Raw genomic sequence first — 20,994 nt, 5'->3', positions numbered from 1 at the left:
GTTCCACACTAGGGCACCCTTGAATTCAATAAGCCTGTCTTCATAAACATTTCTAGAAGGTGGCAAATTATACAGATTATTTGTTGCATCCCTCGTATTTCGTAATGGTATTTTAAATAGATGTATTGGAAGTGGGTCGTTATTTTTTTTAATATTTTAAAGACTGTTTCAGCTATCTTTAATTTGCATAGGAAGTCTAGTGGGGGGCAGCACGCCAACTGATCGAAAAAGAGGACTACTTGGTTTAGTACATCTAGAAGAAGTAATAAGTCTCAAAGCCCTTTTCTGTAATCGCCTGAGTGGCTCTAGATACGTGGTATATGTTCCGCCCCAAGACTCTATATAGTAGCTCAAGTGACTATGTACAAATGCAAAGTATAGAATGCGCAGTATAGAAAAATTAAAGAACTCCCGAGCCTTTAGCAGTGTGTAGCAACAACGTGCAAGTTTTGTAAATTTGTTTTTAATTTGGTTCTAACAGTGCATATCGGTTTCAAACAAGACACCTATATATTTGAAGCAGGAAACATGCAGCAACTGCGCGCTATCTAAGCATATATCTAGTTCTTCAGAATTTGTTCTTTCTTCTAGAGTGAAACACAGTGTACTTAGTTCTTTTAATGTTAAGTATGAGTTGGTTACTAGCGAATCACCTTAAGATCCTGGTACGTTCTTCGTTCACTTTACCTTGTAGTTTACTTATTGTGTCCCCTACAAAACTTAATGCTGTATTATCAGCCTATATGAGTGCTTCAGGGTGACAACAAACAGAAGGAAAATCATTGACCTGGTAAGAAAAGAAGAATTCGCCCCAAAATAAAGCCTTGCGGTACCGCTGTGAGTACTGTTAATGGTGTATAAATAAAATTATTAATCGTTACACATTATGTTCAATTAGAAAGATAACTTTTAACTAACTCTGATATGTTCCCCCTAAAACCATACTTACGAAGCTTGTTTAATAATATAGTGTGATTAACTGTATCAAAAGCCTTACTTATATCCAAATAAACAACCACATAAATTTTATTGTCATGAAGAACCTTACTAAGAAGCTGGGTTAACACAAGTACAACGGAAAAGGTAGATCTATTCGGCCCAGATTCGTGTTGACTAGGGCCAGAGAATATCGTACTTACTTATATATTCCTTAACGTATTTACAAAGTATTTTTTCAATAAATGTATTAATTATACCTAATTGGGATATTGCTCGATAACTAGACGGCTCGGAAGTATCTCCCTCTTTAAAAATGGGTACAACCTTTGCTATTTCAAGCTCATCAGGATATATTGCGCTTTTCAGTGAATGATTAAACAAATGTAGAAAATTATCGCCTACAATGTCGATATTATTTTTTATTAATTTAACTGGAACGGTATCGAGCCCGGCCGCTTTGTTTACTCGAAGACTTCTAATCGAAGACATAATTTCAGCCTTCTGAATTTTCTGTATAACAAAGGTATTAACAACCGAATTCGTTAACCTCGTGGAAACAATAACATTTGGCAACTGTGCTTCTAAAAGAGGACCTATGTTTGTGAAGTAGTCATTAAAACTGTCTACCGATTCTTTGTCAGCTACTTCGGGTTGCACAGGTCAATTTCAGCGAAGGCCGATTGCATGATTAACCATAGGCAACCTGCAATGCTGTTTGGTGCTATCTAGCGACTGAATCAAGAAATATGGGGTAGGCCTGGGAGTGGCGGCTGCATTGTTCAAGCGTGAGCTATCACTCTGGTGGCGCCGCTTAGCCTAGTGTCTGATGCAAAAAATACTGGGTAGACCAGGAAACCGTGATCGTATAACATGCCAGTGCGGCGGAAGCTATGACCTTGGCGGGCCAATCGGAACCTGACTACGTATCACCGGAGTACGCTTTTACAGCGAAGAAGTATGAGGATTTTCGCTGCGTCATGCTTTAATATATGTGTGTGTTGCGATCGTATACGTAGCGCATATCAAAGCCGTCGGCACGCAACATGAGGCTTATCGTTCCCCCTTTGCCAACTTACAACGAGACAGGGTATAACCGTGGGCTCTCACTCTGCCGATGTAGCCTGGCTGTTGCTGGCTGGCCATATCCGAAATCTTTTGTGTATTCCCGTCGGCTTGTTCGATATGCGGGGAGCAATATTTCCGTTTCTTTTTCCGCATAAAACAAATACATACGTTTCTTAATCACTTAAATTGTCATAAATATTACTTTATTTTGTTTTGCTTCCATTTACGATACCAGCTGTCTTTCTCTTTCAGTGCGCCTAAGATTTGACTCGTCATCCAAAGGCAGACCAGCTCTTCATATCTGTCGTATGCCCTAATTTCAGCGCTCTAGATTGCTGCATTTTTAAAAGTATGAACAAAGTTTTGATATTCATTGTTTATTCCATGATTATGCATACCATGAAAAGTTGTTCTAATATACTGCGTAGTAGGACATAGTTTATCTTGGTACATAATTTACGGAAACAATTCGTATTTACAAACAACTGGTTTTTGCAAGACAACAAAAAATAGACAGATGGTCCGATTTCGGATCAGAGTAAACTCCGGCACACACACCGCTGTCGATGTTACGAAGAGCGTGATCGATCGACGTACTCAAAGTGCTGGTAATGCGAGTGGGTTCACGTATAATATTGTCACGAACGGAGGTGACACGAAGACGAGCAGTGAACTGAAAAATAAAGGTTTAATACTATTTTAATAGGCGAACTTGTGCCAAACAAAATAAGTAAGGAAAGAGCGTCGAAACAGCAGAAAAGCAGGCGGCGATGCGGCGGCGACACAGAGAGCGCGAGCGAGACTGACTCGAAAAGGTCGCCGGCGGCTGCTTATCTACCGTCCGTCACTATCTCGAAAGATCGGCAAAGAAAGTTCGAGCGTCGCGCGCACGAGGCGAAAATGAACTGGAATTTTCGAGAACAAGAAAGCAGAGGGAAAGATATGTCTGGTGCGAGAATGAACGCGAATTTTCCAGAAGTCCGTGACAGGGCGTTGCTTTCTCGGGACTGCGGGCGGCATTACACCCCCCCCCCCCCTTTTTTTTTTTTTAAGTGCACCGTCCCGATGCAACGCGAAAGGAAAACAGAAATGGCTAAAAAATTACGGTGAAATGAAATAAACATAGAGTGTCGCAATCCTAACGCGTGTAGAACGGCTTGAGTCAAACTACGTGGACGACTTGGAGTCGTGGCTGGCGGCATGCTGATGGTCGGGTTCCGTCGGGGAGCACCTCGTAGTTCAAATCCCCAAGGCGGCGAATGACCTTGTAGGGTCCGAAGTAGCGTTTTAACAGTTTCTCGCTGAGGCCGCGGTGGCTAATGGGCGTCCACACCCGAACCCTGTCTCCGGGCTGGAACTCCACGTCGCGGCGACGAAGGTTGTACCGGCAAGCATCGACACGTTGCTGGTCCTTTATGCACAGGCGGCCTAGCTGGCGTACCTCTTCTGCCCGTTGGGTGACCAGCTGGGCGTCGTCAGTGCCGTCGTTCGTCGGGTCATGAGGCAGCATGGCGTCGAGCATCGTCATCAGCCGTGCACCAGCTGAAAAGGTGTAATGCCAGTAGTTTCTTGGATCGCCGCGTTGTAGGCAATCGTGTCGTAGGGCAAAACTTCATCCCACGTCTTGTGTTCCACGTCCACGTAAATCGAAATCATGTCGGCGATGGTCTGTTTAGTCGCTCCGTCAGCCCGTTGGTCTGCGGGTGGTATGCCATGGTCCGGCGGTGGTCGGTGTGGCTCAGGCGGACTATCTCTTGCGTCAGTTGCGCCATGAACGAGGAGCCTCGGTCCGTAATCAGGACTTGGGGAGCACCGTGTCGAAGGACGATAGACTCCACTAAGAGTTTGGCTACTTTCACGGTGGTCCCCAACTGGAGTGCTTTTGTCTCGGCATACCTGGTGCAATAATCAGTTGCCACGATCATCAAACGGTTTCCCTGCGTCGACCTCGGGAGAGGTCCAAGAAGATGCATTCGAATCTGCTGGAACGGGGCAGTCGGGGGCGCGATTGGTTGCAGGAGACGTGCCAGCTTCGTCGGTCGTTTCTTGCGTCGTTGGCATTCGTGGCACGAACGGACGTAGAGGTGGACAGTCTTCGGGAGCATTGGCCAGTAGTACTTTTCTCGGACCCATGCTAGAGTCCTCCTCTAGCCAAGGTGACCAGATGTCAGGTCGTCGTGGCAGGCTTGGAAGATCTCATATCGAAGCAAGACTAGCAGCAATCACCAGGAGCCACGTCGAGTTGTTATCCCCGAAGTTCACATTATGGAGAATACCTCTCCCGACGGCGAATCTTGGCACATCACGTGAGAAGGCCCAAGGAATGGTAGCTCCTCGTCCCTCCAAGTGGTCCATCAGTGCGCACAGCTCAGGGTCGTCCTGATAAAGCGCTGCCATACCGTGAATGCTCACCGCGCCAAGAAAGTGATCGTCGTCGTCGTCGTCGTCGTCGTCTTTGGCACAGCCGGTAGCTGACTCGACAGGGGCTCTGGACAGGCAGTCGGCATTGCTGTGTTTTTGGCCTGACTTGTAGACCACGGTCACGTCGTACTCTTGCAGTCGTAGGCGCCACCGAGCAAGGCGTCCCGATGGGTCCTTCAGGCTCGCTAACCAACACAGCGCGCGGTGGTCGGTGACCACCCAAAAAGGACTCCCGTTAAAGTACGGGCGGAATTTCGTGATGACCAGACATTCCTCCTCAGTCGTCAAGTAATTGCGTTCTGCGCTCGACAGCGTCCGGCTAGCGTATGCGATTACGCGCTCTGCACCCTCTTGTCGTTGGACCAGTACCGCTCCCAGTCCTATTGCTGGCGTCCGTATGAACCTCCGTTTCGGCTGATTGGTCGAAGTGGCCGAGAATTGGTGGTGACTGGAACCGTCGCTTTAGCTCGTCGAACGCATGTTGTTGTTCTCCGCCCCATTCGAAGTTCACGGCGTCTTTCGTGAGGTGCGTGAGCGGCGCAGAAAGCTTGGCGAACCCTCGAACGAATTGCCAGTAGTACGCCCAAAGTCCCAGAAATCTTCGGACGGCCCTTCTGTCGGAGGGCGGAGGAAATGACGCTACGGCGCGAGTCTTCTCAGGATCAGGACTTACACCTACGTTACTCACAACGTGGCCTAGGAACTTCAGTTCGCCGTAGGTGAACCGGCACTTCGTCGGCTTGAGGGTGAGTCCTGCGGTCATGATTGCCTCAAGAACGGCCCGAAGGCGTCGCGAGTGCTCGTCGAATATGGCGGAGAATACCACGACATCGTCGAGATAAACGAGACGGCTCTGTCATTTGAGGCCTTACAGGACGGTGTCCATGACACGTTAGAAAGTTACCGGTGCCGTGCACAGTCCGAAGGGCATCACCTTGAACTCATACAGTCCGTCGGGCGTGACGAAGGCAGTCTTTTCACGGTCCCGTTTGTCGACTTCGATCTGCCAGTAGCCACTCTTAAGGTCCATCGACGAAACGTATCGAGAGTGGCGCAGCCGGTCCAGGGTGTCGTCGATGCGGGGAAGCGGATACACGTCTTTCTTCGTGGCCGCGTTGAGACGCCGGTAGTCAACGCAGAATCGAAGCGTTCCGTCCTTCTTCACCAATACGACTGCAGAGGCCCACAGGCTGCTCGAAGGCTGAATGATGTCGTCGTTGAGCACCTCTTGTACCTGTTCCTCAATGGCCTCTCGTTCCTTTGGACTACCCGGTACGGCGGCCGATGAACAGGGAGCGCATCCTCGTTGGTAGCGATGCGGTGTTTCGCAACTGTTGTCTGGCACACCCTCGACGTCACCGCAAAGCAGTCGCCGCACTCGGCGAGGAGGTCTCCGAGCTGTCGTCGTTCCCTGGCACTGAACTTGGGGTTAACGTCGAGCTGCGGTGGTGGTGTACCGTGCGGCTGACACGGCGAGGGCTCGTCGGAGATCGTGGCGATTTCGGCGTCGGCCCGGAGTTCTTCGACCTATCCTACAGCGGCACCTTTCATGAGATGCTGCGTCTCCGGTTGAAAGTTCGCCACAAGGACCACAGAATGTCCATCCTGCAGCTCCGCTCCGCCCCTTGCGACGCCTATTCCTCTTCCGAGAAGCAGCTGGGCGTTGCCGTCCAGAAGGACTTTCCCGCTGGCAGCTGCATCGGTCACGACGGGCAAAAGAGCACTCGACCGTGGCGGCAGGTTCACGTGGTCAGCAATGACTCGGACGGCGGCAGGCGTAGTTTTGGATCTCTCCGTGGTAGGCGTCGTTTTAGATCCCTCCGCGGCAGGCGTCGTTTTGGATCCCTCCGGGGGTAGAACGGGCTTTCTCAGCGTCAACCTGTTTGCTCAAAGGTCGATCACGGCACCGTACTCACAGAGGAGGTTCATGCCAAGGATGAGGTCTCTCAAACAGTCTTTGAGGACGACGAATTTCACGGGACAGGTCTCCCCGTGGATGTCCACGCGCGCAGTACACCTTGTCACTGGTGTGATGAGATGTCCGCCGGCGGTTCATATTTTCGGGCACTCCCATGGCGTCATCCCCTTCCGAAGGCGGCGAGAGAGCTTCTCACTTAAACCCGAATAGTCTGCTCCGGTGTCGATGAGCGGCTTCGCGTCGTGGCCGTGGATTACGTCGTTGTTATCGGACACTGTCGCAGAAGCTTCGCTCTGATGCGTGTCATCGCTAGTGGGGGAGCCCTCAGACTTTTGTGGGGGATATTGGCGTCGTTCGTCCTCGGCTATACCACCTCCCGGTAATGCCGCACTTAGTTTTCCTGGCGTTGCACTGGAGACAGGCTCTCTCGGCGGGACTGATGGACAGGTGATGCAGGACGTCGAGGTGAAAGCGAGCGAGCTCCTCGCGGTGCACTGGGTGCAGGCGACGGTGGACGGCAAAAATACTCGTCCATGTCTCGTATGCGCTCACCGTACCGTAGGCGCAGGTCGTTCGGGTGGAACCCGCGCAGCCCAAGTTGTCGGTAGAAATATCGACGAAAGATATGTTCGGCTTCCCCGCAATAATAACAAAGCGGACGTCGGTCGGCCGCTCGCCACACGTCGGTTTTTCTCAGTGAGGGTCGCTCCGAGGCCTGACGTACTGCCGTTCTTCGCGACGTTGGGAGTACTGCGGCGCTGGAGGCTCACGGCGTGGTGGCGCCGCAGTTTGTCGCAAGCTTGCGGCTGTCGTCTGGCTATGCCGGCGTAGGTCAGCGTCGGTTCCTCGGGGGATGGCACGTCGACTGGTGGCTCAGGCTGCAAGGCCGGCTGTACCTCGTCGCTTACAATCTCGGCGACTGACAGCGACGCCGGACGCTCAGCAGTGGGGAGCAGCTTTCGGAGCTCCTCTCAGACGACGTCTCGGATCATGTCGCGAAGTTCGTCGGCACCAGTGCTGAACTCGGAGCGGGCCGAGGCCAAAGTTGAGACGTTGCTGAGCCGATGGCAGTGGCACGCTCCTGCCATATCCTCTTTCACGAAGAATTCAACACCGTGGAAGGGAGGAAAATATGTATCCGGTTAATAAGAGCCGTTTTATTCTTTTGAAGCCATGTTTCACTTACAGCAATTATATCGTATGCCTCTTGGTGCCGTGAAATACATGCAAGCAGTTGATTTAGATTTTTTTTTCTTAGACTGCGTACATTGCTATGAAGCATAGAAAAAGAATCATGGTTTAGCATTAAATTTTTAACCTGTTGGAGAGTGTAACGCATGATGGTCCTACGAGCCCAGAACAAGGCGCTTGCATTATAACGGCTACACTCTCGCAAGGTCCCCTTCACACGTCACATATGTAAGAGGTATTAAAGGGATCCTGAATCGAAACCTAAAACATACACAAAAAAAAAATCAAGTGATAAGTCAAATAGGATCAGATAAATCTATAATTGATAATCGCCCTGTTTTAAACGGATGGCTATATTTTTCGTTCAAAATGCCTGGATTTTGGCGAGCGCGTCAAAATCAGTCGTCGAAGAGCGCGATGCATTTCGGGAGATCCAGCAGATCCGGCGCGGTTGGTCTTGACGTCATCATGCCACGGAGGGCCAAGCGTACCGTAGTTATGAGTTTTGCCACTTGGTGACGTCAACCCGTTACAATCTCGCTTAGTCTAAGTACCCAAGGGCTGCAGCATATGGCGGAGACGGCGGAGCTGCCTTGAGTGTGCAATGGCCGACCAACGTGACGAGAGCGGTGGGTATGATGACATTAATGAGGACGAAGGCGCCACTACATCACCAGTGGCCATGATGGCCCAGAAACAATTCGGCCTCGAGCCGTATTTGTATGTCCGGTCTGCCTTGGCATCGTCGTCCGCAACAGGTAACAGAGCTTATTCACGAAACGACCTTACTACAAAACTTATAAAATCCGTATTTCATTAGCGAAATTATCGAAAGTCTTTCGTGCGCTACGATTAAATCCTACGACCACGCATACGACAGCTGCAGAGGTTTGCGCACTTTTTATGATCAAATCCATATCGCCGGTACCACCGCTGGCTTACGTCGACGCTACGACCAACCTGCATTTCATTGTGTTCTCTGCGCGCGTCCCGACTTCAAGCATCACGAGAAAAAAAAAAAGTACTTGATACTGAACGCCGCGCCGGAGGCAAACACTATACCCACCTATGCCCGGAAAGGTTACAACAACAACGGTCCCATCGAAAAAGCGACCGCCAAGGATTATCTGGGAACGCTAGGCTTAGCAAAACACTTCTACGACCGGGGAGAAGGCCATCTATCTGCACACGACCGGCTTTCTTGCTGAGTGGAATATGCCCATGCGACCTTTGTGGGCCCTTCTCGTATGAATTGTATGAACCCTGACCTTTATTTTGGGTTAAGCAGGCCAGCTTTTCAACTCGTCGTCTCTAGCTTGTTTTCAGATGCAGCGGTGGCGAACTCTGTCGTGGAAAAGGGACACTCTCCTCGATTCTATCTCTTTTTTTGTGTGTGCAATAAAGCTCTAATAAACGCCATATGAATTGCCTTCACAACAAGGGTACGTACAGTTTTTTCAGCAAAGCTGTATATGACTCGTTGGTCGGGTTTCTTCGTGTCCGTCGACAGAACAGTAACAAAAAACTATCGCGCGCGCCTTATTATCTCTCATGTTGCTATTACACTCGTTTCAATATGATAATCACAAAGCAAATGTCAAAACCGCATGGTATATGATAAGGCGCGCGGGTACAATGCGAAGCACGTAGCAATCCCCGCATGCATTTCTCGGTAATGCAGTTGCATAAGCTGCCACGGCAACGGCAGCGTACGACGTCTTTCATATATAAAGCAAATTTGGTTCAGTGCGTTTACTTTTTTTTCGTCGATCATTTGGTATCGTGCAGTGGGCAGTCGTTACAGGTGATACCATAGCATTGCTGGCCAGCCACCTTCACAATGTGGATTGGAGCCCCAACATTTTTTTTTTTTTTTAGTATGTCCATTTTATTCCGAAATGACGGTATGCCAAAACATGTCGAGTTAGAGCAGTTGTTGGGAGCTACTCAACGCCGGTCCAATCTTTCTTTTCCGACTCACTCCGGCTCGACACGCGGAGCATCTTTTGTACCCGTATGGGTTTCTGTGACATTCGGCGTTGAATGTTCGGAGCCTTGAACATTCGTAACTCGATCAGACGACTAGGTTCTCAAACGAATAAAAGAACAGTCCGCTACCTGGAATCAAACCTGGAGCCTCCGCGCGACAGCAATGCACGGTGACCATTAGGCCACGCACGCGCTCGCTTGGCGACGCGGGGGGCATTACTCCCCCCTTATAAATGCGCATGGTCTCGATACCGCGCGCCATGAAGCAAGACAGCAAAACCAGCAAAATGAATGGTAAAGTTCGAAGGTTTGTAAAACAGTCCTGTCGAGCGTAGTTCCGCTTGAGGCACGACCTGGACGACTTCCGGTCCTGGAGGGCGGCGCGATGAAGTCCGTGTTTCGTCGGGCACCACCTCGTAGTTGAGATTCCCGAGTCGACGAAGCACAATGTAGGGTCCGAAGTAGCCTTTTAACACCTTCTCGTTGAGACCGCGGCCACGAATGAGCGTCCCCACCCACACTCTGTCTCCGGGTTGAGAGTGGACATCGCGACGACGGCGGGTGCACCGTCCCGCGTCAGCACGTTGGTAGTCATAGATTCGCAGGCGGGCGAGCTGGCGTACCTCCTCTGCTCCTTAAGTTATGAACTGGGCGTTGTTGGTTCCGTCGTCTGCTGAATTGTGGGGTAGCATTACGTCGAACGTCGTTGTCACCTTTCTGCCAAGCCCCAGCTGGAATGGTGTCATTCGGATGGTCTCTTGAACTGCAGTGTTGTAGGCAAACCTTACGTACGGCAATACTTCACCCCTTGTCTCGTGCTCGACGTCGACGTACATGGTGATCATCTCGGCGATGAACATGTTGAGCCGCTCCGCCAGTTCATTGGTCTGCGGATGGTATGCCGTGGTCCGAAGGTGTTCGGTGGAGCTTAGATGAAGTTTCTCCTTGGTCATCTCCGCCATGAACGATGACCCTCGATCTGTATTGGGGACATGAGTAGCGCCATGTCGTAGGACCACGGACTCAACGAAGAACTTGGCGACTTCCACAGCAGTCCGGACGTCGGTTCGTTGTGACATGCTTCAAAGGTCTCTCGAAGGTCGGTCGGGATTACCAGCAACAACAGCGAGTTGTTGCCCCCGAAGTTCTCTTTGTAGACTACACCTTGCCGAATGGAGAAGGTGGGAAAGGCTTGTGAGATGACACGTGGCATGGTACTCCCGCGTTCTTCCAGGTGCTCTCTTAGTGCACACAGCTCAGGATCATCTCGTTGAGCGGCCTCGTTGCCCGAAATGCCAGTGTGCGAAGGCAACCACTGAAAGGTTAATTGCCAGCCCTTTGCTTGTAAGCTTCTCGCTACGTGCGCGACAAATCGAACGTATTGCGGTGCGTCTTCAAGACGATCTAGCTGTTGCAGCGCCATCCTAGAGTCTGTGAAGATTAACGCTTTGCCACATTGAGGGAGGTTGCTAAGAGAGTCAAGGGCAAGCCAAAGTGCCACAAGTTCGGCAGTTGGCGCCTTCTTGCACTTGAAACAGTACCACTTCAAGTTTTGCGTTACTTGCGTTCTTGTGAATCTCAGTTTTCGCATCCTGATCAAAGTGTCCACTGAACAGGAGTCTGGAGTCTGCTTCAGCTCGTCGAATGCCTGCCGCTGCTCTTCGGCCCATTCGAACTTCTCTTCGTTCTTCTTGAGTTTTGTGTGCGTTACAGAAATCTTTACAAAATCCCGAACGAAGCGCCGATAGTATGCATATAATCCAAGCAATCTTCGCATGGCCTTACTGTATGTCGGCGCTGAAAATGCCGCGACAGCCTGACTTTTTATTTATTTATGTTAGTACCCCCAGGGTTACTAGGGCATTATAGAAGGGAGGAAAAATATACAGCACCAAATTCAATAAAAACAAAATTAAATACAAACGATGCAAATCAGGAGCAGTCAATGTTAGTATAAACAAAGATGGTTATCGCAGTTTCGAACAAATCAGGTAATGAAATGGACACAAAATATGCGGAAAGGGGGTTCCGCTCGGAAGACATTTTGTGTATGAAAGATTCAATGTAGGCGTTGGTACAACACTGATAAAATCCTACTTTGCATTGATGGTCAAGGAGAGCTGAGATATGCGGGGGAGGAAGAAGAAACTTTTCTGTTAGAGTTGGGTTAGGGAGATAACTTTTGTGAAAAAGACAGACGAGAAGCTTTCAGACGCAAAAACAAAAAACGCAGAGACAAATTATTTTTCATAGATGAGACACTTGCAGTATGGTGATAATTAGAAATGCTAAATCGGGCGCCGTAATTTTGCACGGCCTCAATGTTAGATACAAGTGTTGGGTGACCGGGACCCCAGATTGCTGCAGCGTATTCTAATTTTGAACGTACCAGTGTTTTTAAATAAAAGTAACTTTAATGACACGGGGGCTGATGTAAAATTTCGTTTTAAGTAACCAAGCATAGTGTTGGCATTAGCAGACATGAGATTAATGTGGATGCTCTAGGACATGTTCTGGGTAATATGAACACCAAGATATTTGTACGAAGAGTTGCAAAAGAGAGCTACCGAGGTAGTATGTCAGTGGTGAGGAGTTACATCGAGTTGCACTCATTGCTTTACATTTCTTTTATGTTAAGAGTCATAGACCATGTGTTACACCACTCCAAAACAGCATCGAAACTTGTTTCAAGTAGTAGGGCACGAGATTCGCTAGTAATTTCGTGATAGATTACACAGTCGTCAGCAATTATCCAAGGAGCGGAGGACCGACCACAATGGCCCCAAGTTGGGCGCCATTGTGGTCGGTTTGCATTGCTGCATACCCGACCCGGAGGAATAACCCGGAGCCAACGGTTTCAACAACAAGAAACTACATTTAATGGGACATGGATGAGACGATTAACATGGTTACCAGCGGCGCCTGAGTCCAGGCAGCGACTCCCTGTGCGCCGCCTCTGATGCGCCTTATCAAGGCGGCGCACGCGATGGGCGCGTGGCTGGCGTGGCATCGCCGCCACGCCGTAAAAGTTCGGCACCTTTGCCTCGCAGTCGGTAAACCGGGCTGGGGAGCCACTAGGGTTCCCACAGGCTATAGAAGATAAAAGATTCTGAGGTAAGTCTTTATATTAAGTAGAGACAAAAGAGAGCCTAAAACAAACCCTTGTGGGACACCGGACGATACTGCACTGAGGTGAGACTTAGCTTGTCTAGTAGAGACAAACTGAGTCCAATTTGTGAAAAAGTTTTCAATCCAAGAAAACACATTGGGGTCGAGGTTATGTTAATTTTATGAAGTAAAAGCTTGTGATAAACCTTATGGAAAGCTGTGCAGAAATCAAGAAACACGCAATTAACCTGGGATCCTCGATCGAAAATAGAAAGGAGATCATTAGTGAAAGACAGATGTTGGGCTACAGAGGAAAGAAATTTACGTAAACCATAATGAGGGAGTAGGAAATTTTCGTAGATCGCTTTCGCCGTCCTGCAAAGCTCTCCGCAACACGCACGCTACCCGGAACTCTATAGTCAAGGCCATGGGCGTGCAGGCGCATCAGCGGCTTCTTCGTTGCGGAGGGCTTAGCGGAGTGGGAAACGTGGTTTACGAAAACTCCCTAGTGTAAAAAATGTGTTAGCGTCTAGGGAATGAACAATGTGCGAATAAACGATATGCTCTATGATTTTACATGGTGTACTAATTCGTGAGATTGACCGGTAGTTAAAAGGACTATGTTTGTAACCTGACGTATGGAGCGGAACCTCCTTCCCTATTTTTTAATCTTCCGGAAGTGTAGAAAGGTTGAGTGACTGCTCTAAAATTTGGAAAAGAAAGATAGCGCTATACATTTTGGTATTTTTCAGAAACATAGACGTTATACATATAATATATATATATATTGTCAACACCTGAAGAGCAAGAGGCTTTTTGATTTTCTATTAGCCTAAGTATACCATCAAAACTAAACACCAAAGGGTGAACAGGCAGAAAGCTGTGAGAAGGGTAACTAGGGAGAAAAAAAAACAGTCACAAGAAACGGTGCTTACAACAAAAAAAAAAACGTTATAATCATTGGAACACTGACTATTCGGTATGACATCACCATTTAGATCAGTTAGTAATATTCACGTTTTTTTGGCTCCGTTCACAATATTCCAGAAACGTTTCGTGCTTTGCAACAACATGGAAGGTTGTGTATGACTGAAGAAAGTTGTTTTGGCTTCCACGATAGCTGTTTTATAGGTTTCGGCTGCACAGCGATAAGATTTCCATTGTTTTTCACGGTTAGGAATTTTCGACGATCGCAATAGACGTTTCTTTTTATTGCATAATTTTTTAAGGGCGACATTAAACCAGGGGGAGGCGGGGTTTAAAGTGACAGATCTAAGCGGAATGAAAAAGGAAATGAGTGAGTTCACTTTACTTTTACACCTAATCCGATTATCGCCAACGGAGCGCTGGTCGAACTTATGCAAATATTTATCAAGATATCGAGCTAGCTCGCTGTTGGTTGTGTCAAATTTAGCCTTGCTATGATCAAAGAACTGCTTGACACCTTGGTGGGAAGCCCACAGAGTTGTAAGTAGATTGAAATGTAACGTCGATTGATCACTCATGCCTGGTAAATAAGTAATAAGAGATAAGATATAAAGTAGTAGTAAGAATAAGGTCTAATACATTGGAAGCATAATCAGTAATACGGGTAGGTTCAGTCACAAGCTGAAATATGCTAAGACCAGAAAAAAAGTTAAGGAAGTCTAAATAAGGAGAAAAGTTGCAAGTAGCAGAGGGCAAAGCTCCGGACAAATTAATGTGCGGAAGAATAAAATCGCTTGAGAGGAACAGCGGTGTCTGTGGAAATCAATAACAAAGAACATTCAGATCATGTGAATGCCTAAAAAAGCTTTTAGATCTGTCAGGCGGTCAATAACATTCGCACGGGATGGCACTCTTATAGGCACACTCAAGTTGCACACAGACACGTTCGAGTGACGTAGCAACATTTAAATGAAGAGATTCTAGAGATTCGTTCACTGCTATTAAAACCCTGCCCCCTCTTTTCTGATGACCAGTAACCGCGATAAAAGTTAAAGCACTCATCGCACTTCCAGATTGCACTTTTCCGAACTGTACTAGAAAGCCAAGTTTCTACCAATACCACAATATTACTATATGACGAATTGATTAGCGACGCCGAATCATCACGGTTTCGAGTGACACTTCGGATATCAGTAAATAAAACTGGGATTTCACAAGGAAAATGAGCAAGACCATCACTCTGATTATTCTTTTTAAACATGACTGTAATATCGTGGAAGTGTTAGTAACTTCAACGTCGCGAATTTCTTTGCTCGGAGTGTAACTGGGGCGTACTTCACGGACGCAGTTACCGTTGGGACAGTAGAAATAACACCTATTGCTAACATATAGCTTAGTATGGCGTGGTTTAAAAATTTTATTTCTCGCCTTACCTAACTCAAGTAGTATTTATCTGACATTGCGTGTTTCGATGGGGATGTCTTCGGGAATGAAAATGTTGGTACCGCGAATTTAGGGTTTAGAAATTTACACTTTTTCTTTAGTCTTAAAAGACGAAAACTTTACAATAATCTGACGGCACTTGTCGGAGCTAAAACACTGCCAAGCCTATGTGCACGGACAAGACTTTCAGAGGAAATGCCAGAGTGAAGCTTGCGTTTTATTATTTCTTATAGTTTGACTTCTAACATCGACCACGTTTCAGACTGCGAATCGGGGATTCGATAACATATTAGGTTCAATATGCGGGAACGGTCTTCTATTCCGATAATGTAGCGCGTAGACTGGCGTTTTTTTGTGTTTTTTTTTTGGCAAAAGAGTCGTCTGTTTGCCCTATCGCATTTAATTCCTGCCGCACGGTGCCGACACTGTATATGTCTTGTTCTACGGTACTGAGTCTGCTCTGGGTGTCGGTCAGCTTATTTGCAATTGACTTTCGATTGTTCTTGATGGCACCCACAACGTCAAGAAGCGTGGATTGCCCGACCTATCGTCTAACTGAGCGGGCGGTAAGGTATTTAGGTAATGAAATCATATAGGCCATTTGTTTTCTTTCACATCCTATGGGGTACCGGGATTTAGCTCGATGTCACCGACACAAAGTAACCTGAGGTCCGATACAAGGACTCAAACACACTCTTTAAAACATGCCAAAAGCACTTGGCATGGAAGTACCACGTGACAGAGGTTTTCATACTTTTTACAGTACAAAGATGGAAATAAAGCAACCTGCAAGAAGAATCAAAGAGGATTATACGACTACATTGCTGGCACGTTCACATGCCTACTGGAGGGTAAAGGAGGCTGCCAGTTGCTTTTGACTTGCGCCGAGAGTAATGTCGATGTTGCTGCAGATTACCCTGTGAATGGCTGATGCACATCCACGAAGCCGCCAGAAAGCAACTTGCTGGCCAGGCGAAGCCAAAGTCAGATGGTAGGCTCGCTGAAGCGCGAACGTTATCGCCGGCACGGCCCGAGAGTGACGCAGACAGGCTTACGCAAAGAAGCGCAACGAACTGCATGGAGAAGCGAAAACGATTAAACGACTGCAGTGCTCGTACGTTCACATGGCCACTTTAAGTTTTTCTCGGTCTGGGCGGACGCCTTCGTTAGTAACCGCGTAGCCTAGGAACTTCAGTTCCTCATAGGCGAACCGACACTTTGACGGCTTGAGGGTCAGTCCGGCGGTTTCTATGGCTTAGAGAACGGCTCAAAGTCGTCGCAAGTGCTCGTAGAAGTCGCTTTAAAACACTGCGATGTTGTCATTGTAAACAAGACAGCACTGCCACTTCAGTCCGGCCAGCACGGTGCCCATGACACGCTGGAACGTTGCTGGCGCCGTGCGCAGTCGCGTAGTTCATCACCCTGAGCTCGTACAGTCCATCCGGCGTGACGAAGTCTGTTTTCTCTTGATCCCATTCGTCGACTTCGATCTGCCAGCAGCCGCTCATCAAGTTCATCGATCAGAAGTATCGAGAGTGGCGCAGCCGGTCAAACTTGTCGTCGATGCGGAGGAGTGGATAGACGCCTTCCTTCATCACCGCGTTGAGCAGCCGGTAGTCCACGCAGAACCTAAGCGTTTTGTCCTTCTTAACCAGTACGACTGGTAAGGCCCATGGACTGCTTAAAGGAAAGATTATGTCGTCGTTTAGCATCTCTTTAACTTGCTCCTGGATTACCTCCCTTTCCTTTACAGAGACTCTGTACAGCGATTGATCCACAGGGAGGGCGTCGTCCTCAGTAACGATGTGGTGCTTCGCAAAGGCGGTTTGTCGCCCCTCCGACGACATCGCAAAGCAGTCGCTGTGATCGGCGAGGAAATTTCTCAGCTGCCGTCGTTTCGGGCCCGGAAGCTTGGGGTCAATGTCGAGCTGCGCTGGTGACGTGCGGGGGTGGCGAGGACTCTTTAGTAGTCGCGGCGATTTCGGCGGTGTTCCGGAGTTCCTCGGCTTATCCTGTATAGGCTCCCTACGGGAGCCAGAGTTGCGCGTTCATCCCCGTAGTGCCGTCTTTCCTACATAGCATGTTGATCCTGCTCCGCACGTGACTGAATTCGGCGAATAGCGGCGCCGCGCGTTCGAGGCGCGCGGCGTGCTCAAAAGCTGCGGAACGTACGCCGGGGCGCGTGCAACGTCAACTTTGCTGCACGGCATTTGATCCGGCTCCTCACGTGATAAGATCCAGGCGAATAGCGGCGTGGCGGCACGTAGAAAACAAACGCGCAACTCTGGCTTCCGTAGAGAGCCTATATAGGAACTCTACCTCGCTTGGCCCACAGCGGCATGTTTCGTGAGGTGTTGAGTTTCTTGCCGGACGGTTGGTCACGAGGACCACAGTTGGCTCATCCTGAAGTGCAGTTGCTCCTCTCTCGACGCCTATTCCTCTTCCTAGGAGCAATTGCATGTTGCCATTCAGTACAACTTCGCCGCAGGTAGCTGCATTGGTCATGATGAGTACAACAACACCTGATCGCGGCATCAGGTTCACGCGGTCGGCAGCTACTCGAATGGTAACTGACGTTGTTCGGGGTTTCTCTAGAGGCGGAACGGGGGTCCGCAGCGTCAATCTGCTCTCTCCAGGGTTGACGACGCCGACGTATTCACACAGAAAGTCCATGCCAAGAATGACGTTTCTTTCATCGTCTTGTAGAATGACGAACTTCACGGGACACGTCTCGCTATGAATTTCGACACGAGCAGTCGATCCCCCTCCCAACAAACGCTATGAGGTGTCCTCCAGCGGTTTGTATTTGTGGCCCATCCTATGGTGTCACTTTCGAAGGCGGCGAGAAAGTCTCCCACTCAAACCTGAGTAGTTTGCTCCGGTGCCCACGAGTTCTGATGCGTCGTGGACGTCGATAACAACGTTTAGGTTGTTGGGCATGGTTGCAGGAGCGTCGTTGCGACACATGGTGTCGGGGGAGTTGGGGCGTTCCGGCGTCCATGAAGGCTGTGGGCGTCCAGGGGATTCTAAGCATTTGGCTCAGGTTTCCCCTTTAACAATCACGAATGGTCATCTTCACCAAGAGGGGGCCGAGGGCAACTGGCCACGTGAGCGGTGCTCCGCCACTGATAAAGGACCGCCGCAGCGTATGCGCAGGTGCTGTTGGATCGCGGCGCAGGCGATAGTGGTCATTAAATACTTACGTGTTGTTGAACCAGTGTGCTCTGTCATTCCCCGAGACGGGTAGCAGCAAGGGAATCGCCACAAGGCTCTTTACTTTGGTCGTCTTCGGCAGCGCCACCTCCAGGCGTTGCCGTGGTTAGTTTTTTCGGCGACGCAGGGGACACAGGCTCTCTGGACGGGGTTGGGGCGCTGGAGACGCTGTATGTGTGTGTGATAGACGTTGTAAAAGTAGATGAGGGGAAGAGGAGAGGGCCGATTGTAAATGCGCACCGGGCACGTTGATGACTGGCTCGCTGGAGACGCTGAACGTCTTGGCGATGGTGAGCGGGATTCACGGCGGAGAGGCAGCGCTGAGGATGGCGAACTTCGGAGGTAATCCTCGATGTCACGAGGGCGTTCGTCACACCTTGGGCGCGAGTCGTTCAGGGGGAACACGCGCAGCCCAAGTTGACGGTAGGGGCGTCGAGGGGAAACGTGGTCGGCTTCACCGCAGTGAGAGCAGATGGGTCGTCGCTCCGGTGTCCTCCATACGTCGGTTTTTCTTGGCGCCGGTTGGCCTTGGCGGTCGTACTGATGTCGTTCATCGTGGAGTCGGGGGGTGCAGCTGCGTTGGTGAGTCCCGTCGTGGCGCCACTGGGACATGTCAAGCAGCTGGCGGCGCTCATCAGGCCATTGCGCCGTAGGTCAGCGTCGCCTTTTGGGTGCGACCACGGTAATAGGGGTACCTGGCAGGTACGCTCGCTTAACCTCGTTTCGAACAACCTCGGCGATGGAGATTGAGGCCGTGCGCTCAGCAGCCGCAATAAGGCTCTTAAGCTCCTCCCGGACGACGTCGCGGATGAGCTCATGAATGCCCAGAACGCTGTGTTCAAGGTTGCAAGAGGGGCTGCGGAACCGCACTGACGTCAGGTAGTTCTTGGTAATGGCTGGCACTGGCGAGAAGAGCACGCTCGATGTTGGTGGCTTCCGTGATGAAACCCTCGATGGTCGTAGGTGGGTTCCGCACAAGGCCCCCGAAGATGGTCTTTTTCACACCTCGCATTACAACCGCGAGCTTCTTTGCTTGGGGGGGGGGGGGGGCGGGGCGTCAGGACCCGCGCAGTAGCTGAGCCGAAAAACATCGACAAAGCTAATGACGCTCTGGTTAGGGCCTTGAACCCTCCCTTGATGAAGCTCTTCGGTGAGTGTTGGTGAATGTATATCGGAGCTCAGCCTTGGGTTGTTCTCAGGAGGAGACAGATGTTTCGTGGTTCTCAAACCAGTTTCGTGCCCTTGCCTCTGGGGCGAAGAAAACTTTCTGAAGTCACTGCTTTGCGGTCCACCCGTTATGGCGGGCCACTCGTTCGTACTGCTGGACCCAGTCGTCGATGTCTTCGCAGCTTTCGTAATGGAAGGGAGTCGGTGTCTAAGAAGCGACGGGCAGGCAGACGACGGTAGGTGAAGCTGTGGACTGCGTCGTTGGTGTGGCCATCGTTGGCTTTGTTTGTGCTGCCTTTTCCGGAAGGAGCTCAAACACAGGAGTTTGGTACCGATGTCGGCGGCTGTCACGAAACTCGGGTCTGTCAACAAACATTCTCACTCAAATCGGGATCGCTGAACGGGTTCTCGGGGGTGTACTCTTCAAGGGTTGCATACCACGCGCCTCCACCAAAATATCACGAGGGACAAATGATGAGGCGGCGAATAACTGGAAAAAATAAACGTTTAATGGGGCGAACTTGTGCTCCCAAAACATAAAAGAAGAAATTTAGCGTTGCAGGCATCGATGTCTGCAAAACAGCAGAATCGAGCGCTGGAGAGACACTGACTCCAGCTCGCCACGCGTAGCACCTTTCGTACCCCCGCGGGTTTCTAGAACATTCGACGTAAAACGATCGGCGCGTAGACCGTTCGTAACTCAATCAGACGACAACTTTCTCCAAAGAATAAATGAGCAGTCCGCTCGATGCAATCAAATCTGCCTCCGCGTGACAGCTATGCACGGACACCACTCGGCCACGCACGCGCTCGTTCGGCGACGCGTGTGGCAATATGAACTCCAGGTGCTATGAGCGAGGCGACCAACGTGATGACAACAGGCAGGAGAAGAATCAAGGTATAGATGGACAGGAGGGCGGTGGAAGGAGAGTCCTATGAAGACGGCATTTTGATCCTGTTAGGTCACAACTCGTATATCGGGTGAGTTTCAATACGACAATTTCCAGAGGCGCTTTGTATGCTTCCTTCTTCAAATTATCGCGAGCTGAAATTTCCTGGACCCTTTTACGAGGAAGTCCTGCTACCTACCACAAGGTTTTCATATTAAACTTGTGGGAATATTGGATTATCCTCTCAGGCCTCACCCTTGGGTGTCCTAACTCTGCGGCTTAACGCTGAACCGCGGAAGCGGACTCGTCATCGCGACGCCCGCTATGCACTTGAAGCGCAAGTAAAACACAAGACACGTTGATAACAGCAAAAACGTTTATTCAGACATAACAATAATAATAACAACAGTGCTAAATCGCAGGCGGCCGCCGTCAAAACCTGAAGCATCCGACGGTCGACAGGTCACTCACGGAGGACTTTGATCCCGGGAGTGAACGTCCCGGGATCAAAGTCGCACCGAACTGAAGCTGCCGCGCCGCCTGGAATCCCAAACCCAAGAAAGAAGTTTTCACCGGTTTCCGTTCGCTTTATTGGGATACCCGCGGCTAAGCGACCAATAGGAGTGACGTCACGTGCACCTATTGTTCGGAGATTCGAAGATTTTCACTCGTAAGGAAAGAGAAGGGCCGCCCCATCGGTATACGGCGCGGCCAGCCTTCTCG

The sequence above is a fragment of the Ixodes scapularis genome, unplaced genomic scaffold (assembly GCF_016920785.2).
Source record: "Ixodes scapularis isolate PalLabHiFi unplaced genomic scaffold, ASM1692078v2 PGA_scaffold4__175_contigs__length_147842914, whole genome shotgun sequence".
Taxonomy (NCBI): Eukaryota; Metazoa; Arthropoda; class Arachnida; order Ixodida; family Ixodidae; genus Ixodes; species Ixodes scapularis.
The sequence above is the reverse complement of the archived record's forward strand: the minus strand, read 5'-3'. Positions refer to the sequence as shown.